This window comes from Rutidosis leptorrhynchoides, chromosome 1 (assembly GCF_046630445.1).
Source record: "Rutidosis leptorrhynchoides isolate AG116_Rl617_1_P2 chromosome 1, CSIRO_AGI_Rlap_v1, whole genome shotgun sequence".
Classification (NCBI taxonomy): domain Eukaryota; kingdom Viridiplantae; phylum Streptophyta; class Magnoliopsida; order Asterales; family Asteraceae; genus Rutidosis; species Rutidosis leptorrhynchoides.
This window is the reverse complement of record NC_092333.1, coordinates 415,394,954-415,410,009: the sequence shown is the minus strand read 5'-3', so window position 1 is coordinate 415,410,009 and position 15,056 is coordinate 415,394,954.

Sequence of the window (15,056 nt, the reverse complement as noted above, 5' to 3'; positions counted from 1 at the left end):
TAACTCACACAAAAACCCAATTTCCTCAAAGATTAGAGCATGAAATGTTATGATTCTTACCTTGATAGAATCAGTAATTCATAGAGAACAAGAAGATATGATTAATTTGAGCTCAAGAACAAGATATAGCAATTAGGGTTTGATGGGTGTAAGAGTGTAGGTACGGTTGTTGAGTGGAAGTTTCAAGAAAATGGTAGAAATGAGCTGATTCTAGCTTATATATTAAGGCCAAACACAATACCCCATCACACACGGGTATTCATCAGTTATCTAAAAACTTTCGTACATCATTTGGCAACCCAAATGAAGTCCAAAATAAATAAACAAACCTGTTTTGTGACCCTTGTCACAAACTGGTCCTAACCACATCATCAAATAATAATAAATATTAATTAAAAATAAAACATAAAATAACACAACACTAACTTAAGGGTAAAATAGTAATCTTACAACTAGGCCCGATTGAGGATGTTACACTATGGTTAATATCGCTCTCACATTAGTAGTAAGGATTTGAGTCTTTATCAAGCCTATGACGATGGGTGCAGCATGAATGGATGTGAGTGAATTTATTTCTTAGATCTATAGGGAACCCTAAACACTTGTGTGATTTGAGTAACCCGTGAAAGCTAGCCTAAGTCATGTAACCTCCTCACATGCTTGTAGAGATAGCTTTAACCCTAACATAGATAACTTACCTTACCTTACCTTTCGCTCTTATAACTGGGGATAGCACGCCCTCATTAACTCCTCGGTTTCCCACGTCAAGTTAGAACCTAAACTGTGTTGCCATTCCACTAACACCATTGGAATCTATTTCTTTCTTAGCTTTGTGATCTTCTTGTCCACTATTCTAACCGAATCTTCCACTAATTTCTTAGTCAAGTCAACTTTCAAATATTTTAATGGAAGAATCTGACTTTCATCCTCTACTTTACACTTCCTTAAATAACACACATTGAAAGTGTTGTGAATTCCTGCTAACTCAGATGGAAGATCTAAAACAACGGTTTGATCACTCAAAATTTCATTGATCGGAAATGGCCCAATATATCTCGGAGCTAGTTTACCAAGCTTACCAAACCTGATCACCCCTTTCCACGGCAAAACTTTCAGATACACTCGATCCCCTACATTAAATGTCACCGGACGTCTACACGGATCAGCATACATCTTTTGTCGATCTCTAGCTGCTTTTAACTTTTCACGTGCAATTTCGACCTTTTCTGCGATTATCTGAACCATTTCGGGACCTGCAAATTGTTTCTCACCTGCTTCTAACCAACACGTCGGAGTTCTGCACTTGCGACCATACAACATTTCATATGGCGGCATTCCGATACTTGAATGATACGAATTGTTATAAGCAAACTCTATTAATGGAAGATGCGAATCCCAAGAACGTCCATATTCTAAGACACACGCTCTCAACATGTCTTCTAATGTCTGGATTGTACGTTCACTTTGACCGTCTATCTGTGGGTGATAAGTTGTAATTAGATTCACACGCGTACCCAAATTTTGTTGTAAACTGTTCCAGAAGTTTGATACGAACCTAGTATCTCTGTCGGAAACTATCGATAATGGTACACCATGTCGACTAACTATCTCTTTTAAGTACAACTCTACCAAATCACTCAACGAAGCTATTTCACGAGTAGCTAAGAAGTGAGCACTCTTGGTTAAACGATCCACTATCACCCAGATCATGTCGTGTCCTTTCTGGGTTCGGGGTAACTTGGTTACAAAATCCATCGTTATATGATCCAATTTCCATTGAGGAATTTCTAACTGTCATAGAGATCCATTTGGTTTATGATGTTCTGCCTTAACTTGCGCACAAATATGACATTTCTCAATGAAACCTGCAACATCTGCCTTCATTGTTGGCCACCAATACAATGTTTTCAAATCTCTATACATCTTAGTACTACCTGGATGCACTGTCAATCTAGATTTATGCGCTTCTGTAAGGATTAAATCCCTCAATTCTCCAAGCATAGGCACCCAAACTCGATCTTTATAGGTCTTTAATCCTCTAGAATCATTGCATAGGTCAAATTTTCTTTTAGTCATTTGCTCAGTCTTTAGGTTTTCATCATTCAATGCTGCTAACTGAACTATTTTCAATCGATCAATCAAGTCTGAAACTATCTCAATTCTCATAATCCTAACATTTTCAACGGATTTCTTTCGACTCAGAGCATCTGCGACCACATTTGCTTTTCCCGGGTGGTATTTAATCTCACAATCGTAATCTTTAATCAATTCTTGACATCGACGTTAATGCATATTTAATTCTTTCTGCGAAAAGATGTACTGAAGACTCTTATGATCTGTATAGATTTCACAATGTGTACCATATAAATAGTGTCTCCAAAGCTTCAAAGCAAACACAACTGCAGTTAACTGTAAATCATGAGTAGGGTAGTTTCGTTCATGATTTTTCAACTGTCGTGAAGCATACGCTATAACTTTATTTCCTTGCATCAAAACACAACCCAGACCTATACGTGACGCATCACAGTAAACCAAAAAATCTTCTGTTCCCTCTGGTAAAGCTAAAACCGATGCTTGACATAACAACTGTTTGAGTGTCTGAAAAGCTTTTTCTTGTTCATCCGTCCATCGAAAGGCTACATCTTTTCTTGTTAAATTATTCAACGGACCTGCTATTTTAGAAAATTCTTTAATAAATCTACGGTAATAACCTGCTAAACCCATAAAACTCTTAATTTCTGTCGGTGTTTTTGGCGAGTTCCAATTCATCACAGCTTCTATCTTAGACTGATCTACTATGATACCCTGTTCACAAATCACATGACCCAGAAACTGTACTTCCCGTAACCAAAATTCACACTTGAAGAACTTGGTATACAACTGTTCCTGTTTCAGAAGCTCTAACACCAACCTCGGATGCGTAGCATGATCTTCCTCGGTTTTTGAATATATCAAGATATCATCTATGAAGACAATCACAAACTTGTCCAGATATTGACGACACACCCTGTTCATTAAATCTATAAACACTGCTAGCGCGTTCGTTAACCCGAATGGCATAACTAAAAACTCATAATGACCATATCTTGTTCTAAATGCTGTTTTCGGTATGTCGATCTCTGCAACACGTACCTGATGATACCCTGAACGTAAATCAATCTTTGAAAAGTAGGAAGCACCCTGTAACTGATCAAATAAGTCATCTATTCTTGGTAACGAATACTTATTCTTGATTGTTCTCTTATTCAAGTCGCGGTAATCTATACACATTCTAAGCGACCCATCTTTCTTTTTCACAAACAACACAGGAGCACCCCACGGTGAAGAACTTGGTCGGATAAACCCCTTATCTAACAGTTCCTGAATCTGAGACATCATTTCTCATATTTCTGACGGAGCTAATCTGTAAAGAGCTTTTGCAACTGGCGTAGCACCTGGAACCAAATCAATTTTATACTCTACTTCATGTACTGGAGGTAACCCTGGTAAATCATCTGGAATCACTTCGGGAAATTCTGACACAACGGGAATATCGGTCACCTGCTTCTTTTCTTTCTTAACATCGATCACGTAAGCTAAGAATGAATCACACCCTTTCGATATCGATTTTATGAGTTTTCATTAGTGAAACCATAGGGAAGTTAAATCTACTGCGCTCTCCCCTAGCTATCACTCGGGATCCATCAGCCAAATGAAAAGAAATCATCTTCTTATCACACTTAATATTAGCCCTATTAGCTCTTAACCAATTCATGCCTATGACTACATCAAAGCTAGGTATAGGCATCAACAAACAGGTTAAAGGGAAGGAATGGCTGTCGATTTCGATGGTAATTCCAGACACAGATGATGTGCATGGAACCATCTTACCATCAGCTACTTCTATTCCTAAAGGCGCATCTAACAACCTAACAGGCAACTTCAACTTATCACAGAAGCCTAAGGACATAAAGGAAGAATTTGCTCCTGAATCAAATAACACACGAGCTGGCAAGGAATTAACCAAGAACATACCGGTAATGACATCATCGGTAGTGGTTGCAGCGTCTACCGTCATCTGAAATGCCCTTGCCTCTGTTGCTGGAGGATTCTTTCTCTTCTGCCCGACGGTAGAAGCAGAAGATCCCCCAGAAGTTGCTGACCTCGCCCCAGACCCTGCCCCAGAACCGGCTCTCAACGCAGATGGATAATTCACTGATCTATGACCTACCTGATGACAAGTCCAACATACATCGGACTTAAAGGAACAAGTTGTTGTTTCATGACCTTATACTCCACATCTCAAACATCTTCGGGTCATTGGAGAACATGGACCAGCATGAGTCGACTTACAAACATTACACCAACCAGACTGACTAGAACCCAATCCACTCATACCAGACTTACTTTTCTGTTTAAAGCCACCTGACTTCTTAGCGCGAAAACCCGATTGCTTACATGACTGTTGAGTAGATTGACCACCAGTTTGACTTTCTGATTTTCCCCCAAAAGATCCACCTTTTGAACTTTCTCTTTTCGCTACCATTATATCACCTTCTGCAACTTTAGCCATCTCATGAGCCTGTGCCAAGGTTGTTGCAAATCTCGCAACGGTTTTGTACTCCGGCTAAATCACCCGCATGAAATGCTGAATTTTATCCTTTTCAGTCGGTACCCATTGTTGAACAAACCTTAACTTCGATGTGAAATCTCTGAAAAATTCATCAATCGTCATACTTTCTGTCATCTTCATACTCAGAAACTCAGTTTTCAATCTTTCCATCTCATACTCAGAACAATACTTCTCACGAACCTTAGCAGCAAATTGTTCCCAGGTAATCTGGCTGATCTGTTCCTTGGGTAAATATGCAGTAATAGAATCCCACCATTCCATTGCTTTACCCTTGAGAAGTCTACTTGCAAACAGTACCATAGATTCAGGCTCACAGAAACATGCTTCCAATGCTCGCTCTACTTCTCTTAACCAATTAAGGGTCACTGTAGGGTTTGTGTAACTGCTGTACTCAGGAGGTTTGCAGTCTAGAAACTATTTATAGGTACACTTCTTTCTCGTCTCAGGAATTTGAAAAGGGTATATCATTTGATTTGGAAATTCCTGGTTAAACGGGAATGGCATTGCGAGGTTTTGATAGGTGGTTTGAGGAAACTGTGACTGAGAACTGCCACCGGCTTGAGTATAAAAGTTAGGAGGAAAGGTTGTATTTAACGCAGTGGTATTAGGGTTCCATTGCGCCCGTTCTTGTTCCGATTCCTTAATTTTCTCCTAAGCTTCTAGTAATCGACTTTGAAGGTTTATAACTTCCTGTGAGGTTTCCTCTTCCGACGACACATGTCCATCTTCATCTGAAATGTCCCGTTCTTATTGATTAAAAACGTTCCATATTAATTGATTTCGTTGCGAGGTTTTGACCTCTATATGAGACGTTTTTCAAAGACTGCATTCATTTTTAAAACAAACCATAACCTTTATTTCATAAATAAAGGTTTAAAAAGCTTTACGTAGATTATCAAATAATGATAATCTAAAATATCCTGTTTACACACGACCATTACATAATGGTTTACAATACAAATATGTTACATCGAAATCAGTTTCTTGAATGCAGTTTTTACACAATATCATACAAACATGGACTCCAAATCTTGTCCTTATTTTAGTATGCAACAGCGGAAGCTCTTAGTATTCACCTGAGAATAAACATGCTTTAAACGTCAACAAAAATGTTGGTGAGTTATAGGTTTAACCTACATATATCAAATCGTAACAATAGACCACAAGATTTCATATTTCAATACACATCCCATACATAGAGATAAAAATCATTCATATGGTGAACACCTGGTAACCGACAATAACAAGATGCATATATAAGAATATCCCCATCATTCCGGGACACCCTTCGGATATGATATAAATTTCGAAGTACTAAAGCATCCGGTACTTTGGATGGGGTTTGTTAGGCCCAATAGATCTATCTTTAGGATTCGCGTCAATTAGGGTGTCTGTTCCCTAATTCTTAGATTACCAGACTTAATAAAAAGGGGCATATTCGATTTCGATAATTCAACCATAGAATGTAGTTTCACGTACTTGTGTCTATTTTGTAAATCATTTATAAAACCTGCATGTATTCTCATCCCAAAAATATTAGATTTTAAAAGTGGGACTATAACTCACTTTCACAGATTTTTACTTCGTCGAGAAGTAAGACTTGGCCACTGGTTGAATCACGAACCTATAACAATATATACATATATATCAAAGTATGTTCAAAATATATTTACAACACTTTTAATATATTTTGATGTTTTAAGTTTATTAAGTCAGCTGTCCTCGTTAGTAACCTACAACTAGTTGTCCACAGTTAGATGTACAGAAATAAATCGATAAGTATTATCTTGAATCAATCCACGACCCAGTGTATACGTATCTCAGTATTGATCACAACTCAAACTATATATATTTTGGAATCAACCTCAACCCTGTATAGCTAACTCCAACATTCACATATAGAGTGTCTATGGTTGTTCCGAAATATATATAGATGTGTCGACATGATAGGTTGAAACATTGTATACGTGTCTATGGTATCTCAAGATTACATAATATACAATACAAGTTGATTAAGTTATGGTTGGAATAGATTTGTTACCAATTTTCACGTAGCTAAAATGAGAAAAATTATCCAATCTTGTTTTACCCATAACTTCTTCATTTTAAATCCGTTTTGAGTGAATCAAATTGCTATGGTTTCATATTGAACTCTATTTTATGAATCTAAACAGAAAAAGTATAGGTTTATAGTCGGAAAAATAAGTTACAAGTCGTTTTTGTAAAGGTAGTCATTTCAGTCGAAAGAACGACGTCTAGATGACCATTTTAGAAAACATACTTCCACTTTGAGTTTAACCATAATTTTTGGATATAGTTTCATGTTCATAATAAAAATCATTTTCTCAGAATAACAACTTTTAAATCAAAGTTTATCATAGTTTTTAATTAACTAACCCAAAACAGCCCGCGGTGTTACTACGACGGCGTAAATCCGGTTTTACGGTGTTTTTCGTGTTTCCAGGTTTTAAATCATTAAGTTAGCATATCATATAGATATAGAACATGTGTTTAGTTGATTTTAAAAGTCAAGTTAGAAGGATTAACTTTTGTTTGCGAACAAGTTTAGAATTAACTAAACTATGTTCTAGTGATTACAAGTTTAAACCTTCGAATAAGATAGCTTTATATGTATGAATCGAATGATGTTATGAACATCATTACTACCTTAATTTCCTTGGATAAACCTACTGGAAAAGAGAAAAATGGATCTAGCTTCAATGGATCCTTGGATGGCTCGAAGTTCTTGAAGCAGAATCATGACACGAAAACAAGTTCAAGTAAGATCATCACTTGAAATAAGATTGTTATAGTTATAGAAATTGAACCAAAGTTTGAATATGATTATTACCTTGTATTAGAATGATAACCTACTGTAAGAAACAAAGATTTGTTGAGGTTGGATGATCACCTTACAAGATTGGAAGTGAGCTAGCAAACTTGAAAGTATTCTTGATTTTATGAAACTAGAACTTTTGGAATTTATGAAGAACACTTAGAACTTGAAGATAGAACTTGAGAGAGATCAATTAGATGAAGAAAATTGAAGAATGAAAGTGTTTGTAGGTGTTTTTGGTCGTTGGTGTATGGATTAGATATAAAGGATATGTAATTTTGTTTTCATGTAAATAAGTCATGAATGATTACTCATATTTTTGTAATTTTATGAGATATTTCATGCTAGTTGCCAAATGATGGTTCCCACATGTGTTAGGTGACTCACATGGGCTGCTAAGAGCTGATCATTGGAGTGTATATACCAATAGTACATACATCTAAAAGCTGTGTATTGTACGAGTACGAATACGGGTGCATACGAGTAGAATTGTTGATGAAACTGAACGAGGATGTAATTGTAAGCATTTTTGTTAAGTAGAAGTATTTTGATAAGTGTATTGAAGTCTTTCAAAAGTGTATAAATACATATTAAAACACTACATGTATATACATTTTAACTGAGTCGTTAAGTCATCGTTAGTCGTTACATGTAAGTGTTGTTTTGAAACCTTTAGGTTAACGATCTTGTTAAATGTTGTTAACCCAATGTTTATAATATCAAATGAGATTTTAAATTATTATATTATCATGATATTATCATGTATGAATATCTCTTAATATGATATATATACATTAAATGTCTTTACAACGATAATCGTTACATATATGTCTCGTTTAAAAATCATTAAGTTAGTAGTCTTGTTTTTACATATGTAGTTCATTGTTAATATACTTAATGATATATTTACTTATCATAGTATCATGTTAACTATATATATATCCATATATATGTCATCATATAGTTTTTACAAGTTTTAACGTTCGTGAATCACCTGGTCAACTTGGGTGGTCAATTGTCTATATGAAACATATTTCAATTAATCATGTCTTAACAAGTTTGATTGCTTAACATGTTGGAAACATTTAATCATGTAAATATCAATCTCAATTAATATATATAAACATGGAAAAGTTCGGGTCACTACAGTACCTACCCGTTAAATAAATTTCGTCCCGAAATTTTAAGCTGTTGAATGTGTTGACGAATCTTCTGGAAATAGATGCGGGTATTTCTTCTTCATCTGATCTTCACGCTCCCAGGTGAACTCGGGTCCTCTACGAGCATTCCATTGAACCTTAACAATTGGTATCTTGTTTTGCTTAAGTCTTTTAACCTCACGATCCATTATTTCGACGGGTTCTTCGATGAATTGAAGTTTTTCGTTGATTTGGATTTCATCTAACGGAATAGTGAGATCTTCTTTAGCAAAACATTTCTTCAAATTCGAGACGTGGAAAGTGTTATGTACAGCCGCGAGTTGTTGAGGTAACTCAAGTCGGTAAGCTACTGGTCCGACACGATCAATAATCTTGAATGGTCCAATATACCTTGGATTTAATTTCCCTCGTTTACCAAATCGAACAACGCCTTTCCAAGGTGCAACTTTAAGCATGACCATCTCTCCAATTTCAAATTCTATATCTTTTCTTTTAATGTCAGCGTAGCTCTTTTGTCGACTTTGGGCGGTTTTCAACCGTTGTTGAATTTGGATGATCTTCTCGGTAGTTTCTTGTATAATCTCCGGACCCGTAATCTGTCTATCCCCCACTTCACTCCAACAAATCGGAGACCTGCACTTTCTACCATAAAGTGCTTCAAACGGCGCCATCTCAATGCTTGAATGGTAGTTGTTGTTGTAGGAAAATTCTGCTAATGGTAGATGTCGATCCCAACTGTTTCCGAAATCAATAACACATGCTCGTAGCATGTCTTCAAGCGTTTGTATCGTCCTTTCGCTCTGCCCATCAGTTTGTGGATGATAGGCAGTACTCATGTCTAGACGAGTTCCTAATGCTTGCTGTAATGTCTGCCAGAATCTTGAAATAAATCTGCCATCCCTATCAGAGATAATAGAGATTGGTATTCCATGTCTGGAGACGACTTCCTTCAAATACAGTCGTGCTAACTTCTCCATCTTGTCATCTTCTCTTATTGGCAGGAAGTGTGCTGATTTGGTGAGACGATCAACTATTACCCAAATAGTATCAAAACCACTTGCAGTCCTTGGCAATTTAGTGATGAAATCCATGGTAATGTTTTCCCATTTCCATTCCGGGATTTCGGGTTGTTGAAGTAGACCTGATGGTTTCTGATGCTCAGCTTTGACCTTAGAACACGTCAAACATTCTCCCACGTATTTAGCAACATCGGCTTTCATACCCGGCCACCAAAAATGTTTCTTGAGATCCTTGTACATCTTCCCCATTCCAGGATGTATTGAGTATCTGGTTTTATGAGCTTCTCTAAGTACCATTTCTCTCATATCTCCAAATTTTGGTACCCAAATCCTTTCAGCCCTATACCGGGTTCCGTCTTCCCGAATATTAAGATGCTTCTCCGATCCTTTGGGTATTTCATCCTTTAAATTTTCCTCTTTTAAAACTCCTTGTTGCACCTCCTTTATTTGAGTAGTAAGGTTATTATGAATCATTATATTCATAGATTTTACTCCAATGGGTTCTCTGTCCTTCCTGCTCAAGGCATCGGCTACCACATTTGCCTTCCCCGGGTGGTAACGAATCTCAAAGTCGTAATCATTCAATAATTCAATCCACCTACGCTGCCTCATATTCAGTTGTTTCTGATTAAATATGTGTTGAAGACTTTTGTGGTCGGTATATATAATACTTTTGACCCCATATAAGTAGTGCCTCCAAGTCTTTAATGCAAAAACAACCGCGCCTAATTCCAAATCATGCGTCGTATAATTTTGTTCGTGAATCTTCAATTGTCTAGACGCATAAGCAATCACCTTCGTTCGTTGCATTAATACACAACCGAGACCTTGCTTTGATGCGTCACAATAAATCACAAAATCATCATTCCCTTCAGGCAATGACAATATAGGTGCCGTAGTTAGCTTTTTCTTCAATAACTGAAACGCTTTCTCTTGTTCATCATTCCATTCAAATTTCTTCCCTTTATGCGTTAATGCAGTCAAGGGTTTTGCTATTCTGGAAAAGTCTTGGATGAACCTTCTGTAGTAACCAGCTAGTCCTAAAAACTGGCGTATGTGTTTCGGAGTTTTCGGGGTTTCCTACTTTTCAACAGTTTCTATCTTTCCCGGATCCACCTTAATACCTTCTTTGTTCACTATGTGACCGAGGAATTGAACTTCTTCCAACCAAAATGCACACTTTGAAAATTTAGCGTACAATTCTTCCTTCCTCAATACTTCTAACACCTTTTTCAAATGTTCACCGTGTTCTTGGTCATTCTTTGAGTAAATAAGTATGTCATCAATGAAAACAATGACAAACTTGTCAAGGTATGGTCCACACACTCGGTTCATAAGGTCCATGAACACAGCTGGTGCATTAGTTAAACCAAACGGCATGACCATAAACTCGTAATGACCGTAACGTGTTCTGAAAGCAGACTTTGGAATATCATCTTCTTTCACCCGCATTTGATGATACCCGGAACGTAAGTCAATCTTTGAATAAACAGACGAGCCTTGTAGTTGATCAAATAAGTCGTCGATTCTCGGTAGTGGGTAGCAGTTCTTGATGGTAAGTTTGTTCAACTCTCGGTTGTCGATACACAACCTGAATGTACCATCTTTCTTCTTGACAAACAAAACAGGAGCTCCCCACGGTGATGTACTTGGTCGAATGAAACCACGCTCTAAAAGTTCTTGTAATTGGTTTTGCAGTTCTTTCATCTCGCTAGGTGCGAGTCTGTAAGGAGCACGAGCTATTGGTGCAGCTCCTGGTACAAGATCTATTTGAAATTCAACGGATCGATGTGGGGGTAATCCCGGTAATTCTTTCGGAAATACATCGGGAAATTCTTTTGCAATGGAAACATCATTGATGCTCTTTTCTTCAGTTTGTACTTTCTCGACGTGTGCTAGAACAGCATAGCAACCTTTTCTTATTAGTTTTTGTGCCTTCAAATTACTAATAAGATGTAGCTTCGTGTTGCCCTTTTCTCCGTACACCATTAAGGGTTTTCCTTTTTCTCGTATAATGCAAATTGTATTTTTGTAACAAACGATCTCTGCTTTCACTTCTTTCAACCAGTCCATACCGATTATCACATCAAAACTCCCTAACTCTACTGGTATCAAATCAATCTTAAATGTTTCGCTAACCAGTTTAATTTCTCGATTCCGACATATATTATCTGCTGAAATTAATTTACCATTTGCTAATTCGAGTAAAAATTTACTATCCAAAGGCGTCAATGGACAACTTAATTTAGCACAAAAATCTCTACTCATATAGCTTCTATCCGCACCCGAATCAAATAAAACGTAAGCAGATTTATTGTCAATAAGAAACGTACCCGTAACAAGCTCCGGGTCTTCCTGTGCCTCTGCCGCATTAATATTGAAAACTCTTCCACGGCCTTGTCCATTCGTGTTCTCCTGGTTCGGGCAATTTCTAATAATGTGGCCCGGTTTTCCACATTTATAACAAACTACATTGGCATAACTTGCTCCGACACTACTTGCTCCGCCATTACTCGTTCCGACACCATTTGTTCCTTTCGTTCTATTAACCCCTGGTCCGTAGACCTCACACTTCGTCGCGCTATGACCATTTCTTTTACACTTGTTGCAAAATTTGGTGCAGAACCCCGAGTGATACTTTTCACACCTTTGGCATAGCTGCTTCTGATTGTTGTTGTTGTTGTTGCGGTTATTATTGTTGTTGGGATGATTGTTGTAGTTGCTGTTGTTGTTGTTGTTGTTGTTGTTGTGCCGTTTGTTGTAGTTGCGATTGATGTTGCGATTGTTGGGATAATTGTTGCGATTATTGTTGTAATTCCTGTTGTTGTTGTATTGGTGATTCTTATCACTGTTTTCCTCCCACTTTCTTTTGACTTGCTTCACATTGGCCTCTTCAGCAGTCTGTTCTTTAATTCTTTCTTCAATCTGGTTCACTAGTTTGTGAGCCATTCTACATGCCTGTTGTATAGAGGCGGGCTCGTGTGAACTTATATCTTCTTGGATTCTTTCCGGTAATCCTTTCACAAACGCGTCGATCTTCTCTTCCTCATCTTCGAATGCTCCCGGACACAATAGGCACAATTCTGTGAATCGTCTTTCGTACGTGGTAATATCAAATCCTTGGGTTCGTAACCCTCTAAGTTCTGTCTTGAGCTTATTGACCTCGGTTCTGGGACGGTACTTCTCGTTCATCAAGTGCTTGAATGCTGACCACGGTAGTGCGTACGCATCATCTTGTCCCACTTGCTCTAGATAGGTATTCCACCATGTTAACGCAGAACCTGTGAAGGTATGCGTAGCGTACTTCACTTTGTCCTCTTCAGTACACTTACTTATGGCAAACACCGATTCGACCTTCTCGGTCCACCGTTTCAATCCGATCGGTCCTTCGGTTCCATCAAATTCCAAAGGTTTGCAGGCAGTGAATTCTTTGTAGGTGCATCCTACACGATTTCCTGTACTGCTAGATCCAAGGTTATTGTTGGTATGTAGCGCAGCCTGTACTGCGGCTATGTTTGAAGCTAGAAAAGTACGGAATTCCTCTTCATTCATATTCACGGTGTGTCGAGTAGTCGGTGCCATTTCCTTCAAAATAGTCAAATGGAACAAGTTAATCATACAGAATATTAAGAGTAGTTAATAGTATTTCGTAGCATAATATGAACTCATTTATAAAAGCTTTTTCTTCATATTAGCATTTTATAAGTTTAATTTCGGGTAGTACCTACCCGTTAAGTTCATACTTAGTAGCTAATATACAATTCAACTACTACAATTCTATATGAAAAACTGATTATAATAATATTTCGCGTTCAAACTTTTATACAATATTTTACAAACTTACAATACCGCTTATTTTACATAAAGCATGAAATATAGCACACAATAACTTTGATACAAGATAGTTGTGAAGATAATTCTAGCTAGTACACAAGTCGTTCAGCAAAGGCAATAAAGACACGTAATTCATACGTCCAGAAACAAGTCATGCATTCTGGTTTTACTAGGATTACTTCCCATCCTTGGTCTTGTGGAACATAACCGTTATGGCCGTTGATAAGACAGCGTGTTGTAACGTCGTCAAAGGGACGAGGGTTACGTAATGTCCAACAGTCCCGTAACAATCTAAAAACCTCATTTCTTACCCCAATTACCGACTCCGTCACTTGTGGAAACGTTTTGTTTAATAGTTGTAGCCCGATGTTCTTGTTCTCACTTTGGTGAGAAGCGAACATTACTAATCCGTAAGCATAACATGCTTCTTTATGTTGCACGTTAGCCGCTTTTTCTAAATCACGAAGTTCAATATTCGGATATATTGAGTCAAAATAATTTCTTAACCCGTTGCGTAAAATAGCATTTGGGTTCCCCGCAATATATGCGTCAAAGTAAACACATCGTAACTTATGGGTTTCCCAATGTGATATCCCCCATCTTTCAAACGAAAGTCTCTTATAAACCAAGATATTCTTGGAACGTTCTTCGAATGTCTTACAAACTGATCTCGCCTTAAATAGTTGTGCCGAGGAATTCTGACCGACTCTAGACAAGATTTCATCAATCATGTCTCCGGGTAGGTCTCTTAAAATATTGGGTTGCCTATCCATTTTGTGTTTTTAAACTGTAAAATAGACAAGAGTTAGATTCATAAAAAAAAATACTTATTAATACAAGCAATTTTTACATATATCATAAAGCATAAGCACATTATATTACATATATTACACCACACGAATACAACTATCTTATTCCGACTCGCTTGTTTATTCTTCTTCGGTTTTGGATCGTTTTGCCAAGTTTCTAGGGATATATGATGTTCCCCTAATACGAGCCGTCGTTGTCCACATTGGTTTAGAAAAACCTGGTGGTTTAGAGGTTCCCGGGTCATTGTTACAACTTAAGGACTTCGGGGGTTGACGATACATATAAAGTTCATCGGGGTTGGAATTAGATTTCTCTATTTTTATGCCCTTTCCCTTATTATTTTCTTTTGCCTTTTTAAATTCAGTTGGGGTAATTTCTATAACATCATCGGAATTCTCGTCGGAATCCGATTCATCGGAGAATTGGTAATCCTCCCAATATTTTGCTTCCTTGGCGGAAACACCATTGACCATAATTAACCTTGGTCGGTTGGTTGAGGATTCTCTTTTACTTAACCGTTTTATTATTTCCCCCACCGGTTCTATTTCTTCTTCCGGTTCCGATTCTTCTTCCGGTTCCGATTCTTCTTCCGGTTCCGACTCTTCTTCCGGTTCCTCTTCGGGAACTTGTGAATCAGTCCACGAATCATTCCAATTTACATTTGACTCTTCATTATTATTAGGTGAGTCAATGGGACTTGTTCTAGAGGTAGACATCTATCACATAATATCAAACGCGTTAAGAGATTAATATATCACATAATATTCACATGTTAAAAATATATA